Here is a 3,975-nt window from a genome sequence, read left to right as displayed (position 1 = left end):
ATAATAATAATAATAATAATAATAATAATAATAATAATATAATAATAATAATAATAATAATAATAATAATATTAATAATAATGATAATAATAATATTAATAATAATGATGATGATGATGATGATGATGATGATGATGATGATGATGATGATGATAATACTAATAATAATAATAATAATTGCATTTTGACGCCATTTTAAAGTTAGTGCACCTCCCAGTGAGTTGTCTCTAGTAACACCCAAGCACACAAACATAATCTCATTGGCTGAATCGGAGACAGCGATAAACATCCTTCGCTCATACTGTTTGTGTTTATATGGAATAAATAAAAGAAATTTGGAAGGGTTTTTGCAACTTCTTATATTCAGGTGTGACATATTCTCACTAAATTCCCAAACTATAGATAGAATGAAGTTGACGTCACTCGAATCTTGGTTATTGTTTTTTGCCATCCACGTTTATGAGTAATTCTCACTTAATTGTATTATCAAGACTATAAAAGTTCATGTTTTCACCGAATTTTGTGTTGGTCCATTATACTTCTGGATGGCAATGTTGGAACTTCTTAACCAAGCGCGTACTATCAATAGATAGAACGAAGATGACGTCACTCAGGTCTTTGTTATTGTTTTTTGCCATCCACGTTTATGAGTAATTCTCACTTAACCGTATTATCCAGACTATAAAAGTTCAAGGTTACACAGAGTTTTGTGTTTTGGTCGGGTTATACTTCTGGATGGCAATGTTGTGAGCTTTTTAACCAAGCGCATAACTATCTATTCACTAAGACTTTTTATCTCTTTGTACGGTTGACATATCGATAAGAAATGGTGTGTATTTTATTTAAACACAGACCACCAATACACAATACGCTTCAACAGTCGTAACGTCACTTCCCTTGTAATGACGCATGGTAACTTAGTAACTGGCTCTAAACTATCGGAACAATGGCGGACGCCCTTATGAAATATTTATCCGACGAGCATAAAAGCGTATCCAGAGGAAAATAAAAACATTATAAATCTGATCATGTTTTGAGTTTTACACACTCTGACCACAGACAAGACATATGAAAAGTTCTAGCCAGCATGAAGAATAAAAAGTACGATTTTCTTTGTTTAGAACCATGATGGTCGCCGTTGCTGGGCTACGTGTCAGTTTGGTTGTCAGTGTCAGGCTAGAAGTTTACGAAGGCTTCGCCCGAACGCACTCAGCAACTTTTTTTTAAATGAGCTTTTATATAGCGCAATATTCACTAAATTTGCTCAAAGCACTTTACAAGGGGCCCCTGGCCAACAGCAACATTTAACATTTAGGACGGGACATGACGCCTGTCAGGCGATGTTACTATTTTTTTCTGACCGAGACAACGCTGTTAATGGCCAGGTATCATTTTACACCTGAGTACCGTGAGAGAATGTGAGTAAAGAGCCTTCTCCAAGGACTCAACTATGCGCCGAGCGAGACTCGAACCCAGGATATTCCGATCCGAAAGCGAGTGTCATATCACTAGACCACATAGCCGCACAAACTAGGTAGGTTCTGTCAAGAAACGCAGTAAAAAAAAAAAAAAAGGGAGACAGCACCTTGATGCAATGAAAATCATGGACTTGGACACACTAGCTATCATTCTACAGCATAGGTACCTACTATATCGACGAGAAACAATTGATAAAATGTTGAAAACTGTACACATCTGCGCTCAAGAATAGAGACAGATGGCCAGTGGGGCCAGGGGGTCCCGATAGTTCAGTTGGTAGAGCACTCGCTTCACACGCAAAGGGATCGAGATCGATCCCGGGTGCAGTCGAAATTTTGTTCTGACCCCCCTGTCCACCCAGCAGTGATCGGGTAGCTGGGCCTGTTAGATCTGGCGGAAAGTACTTTGCGATAGACTAGCGTCCTATCCAAAGGGTAGCAAGCAATTGCTATTGTCAGTTTCACGCTATAGAAACCGGGATAAACTCCGGCTCCATGGGCCCAACAGCTCTGAAATACTTGGTTTGTTTTATTTTAGCAAGTCGAGTCCAGAGAAAAGACGCACATTTTCGCCACTTGCATCAGCTAACCGATCTGTCCCTGGTGTAGAAGTCCTATAGCTCCTCAAGAGAGGAGTCATAGCAACCATGTTACACACATTTTCGTGTGTTTATACGTTATTTCAGGCTGGGAAATGTTGTTAGCTTTTATGGCTAAGCGCTAAGCGTCAATAGCAGACGGATGGGGAGAACAACCATGATATAGGCAGGGCGCATGGCACATATAAAATCCGGAAAAGAGTTCGGTTAGGCTATTTGGGTGGCTATTTACAACAAGGATCCGCCTTAGAAAAAAAAAGGAGAGAAAAAGATATAAAGTCCACCTCTATCATTATCATCACTAACATCATCATCATCATCATCATCATCATCATCATCATCATCATCATCATCATTATTATTATCATCATCTTCATCATCATCATCATCATCATCATCATCATCATCATCATCATCATCATCACTACCACCACCACCACCGCTACCATCATCATCATCATCATCATCATCATCATCATCATCATCATCATCATCATCGTCATCATCATCATAATCACCACTACCACCACCACTACCACCACCAATGCTACTACCACCACCATCATCATCATCATCACCATCATCATTATCATCATCATCATCATCACTATCATCATCATCATCACTATCATCATCATCATCATCATCATCATCATCATCATCATCATCACCATCATCATCGTCGTCGTCGTCGTCGTCGTCATCATTATCATCATCACCCTAATATCAATTATTATTTTCATTGAAATGTACAATGACTATCAATGCCATCCCAGTGCTATAATACAGGTCCAGTCTAGAAAAGGGAACAATAATGAAATTCAAGCCCGAGTTAAAATCCAGTCGGAGTTACTTCCCCTACGGGGAAAAAATAAGGAATTTTATTCGGGAATAACATTTTTCAAGCATGGCTAAAAACAAGTTACTCACATGTAAATATAAAGGATTGTGTCATTATATCTTCAACTCTAAAGATATTTCTTAAAATGTGGAATTGATGTTTGATTATTGTTCAGAAATAGGTTGCTTTTTATACGTGGTTCTCAATTTAACACCACCACCACTACAACTACTACTACTATTACTACTACTACTACTACTACTACTACTACTACTACTACTACTACTACTACTACTACTACTACTACTACTACTACTACTACTAACTATACTACTACTACTACTACTACTACTACTACTACTACTACTACTACTACTACTACTACTACTACTACTACTACTACTACTACTACTACTACTACTACTACTACTATACTACTACTACTACTACTACTACTACTAACTACTACTACTACTACCACTACAACTACTACTACTATTACTACTACTACTACTACTACTACTACTACTACTACTACTACTACTACTACTACTACTACTACTATCGGGACCTCTTAATCCTTGATAAATATGAAAGAAAAACCTTGATGTCAAAAAAAAAAACACAACCCAAACCACCCCCCCCCCCCAAAAAAAAAAACACAAACAAACAAACTGGTTTCTATCTCATTGAAAGTGTAAAACCACTCTTCGGGGGGAACTGAATACAACATTATGTATATATGATCTTCTGTTTTCAGAGTGATGACACCTTTTTTTATTTTTATTTTCTAGTCTAAATGTATGCTGGTTGTCAATAAAGACAGACCTGCCCGCTACTACAAAAAATTCGAAGTTCTACGATTTTTTGGCTTCAATTATTACAGAGCTGTATAAAGACATTAAATTCAATCAAACTTGTTGAAAATGAAGTTTTGGTGCCACAGCACATAAATTTAGCAATTTGGTAAGGTGATATTAGTATGTTATGTGCGGCGATGTGGTCTAGTTGTATGACACTCGCTTTCGGATCGGAAGGTCCTGGGTTCGAGACCCTC

This window comes from Berghia stephanieae, chromosome 6, assembly GCF_034508935.2.
Source record: "Berghia stephanieae isolate SIO BIC M18660-M18661 chromosome 6, UCSD_Bste_1.3, whole genome shotgun sequence".
In the NCBI taxonomy this organism is placed as follows: domain Eukaryota; kingdom Metazoa; phylum Mollusca; class Gastropoda; order Nudibranchia; family Aeolidiidae; genus Berghia; species Berghia stephanieae.
This window is presented reverse-complemented; position numbering follows the sequence as displayed.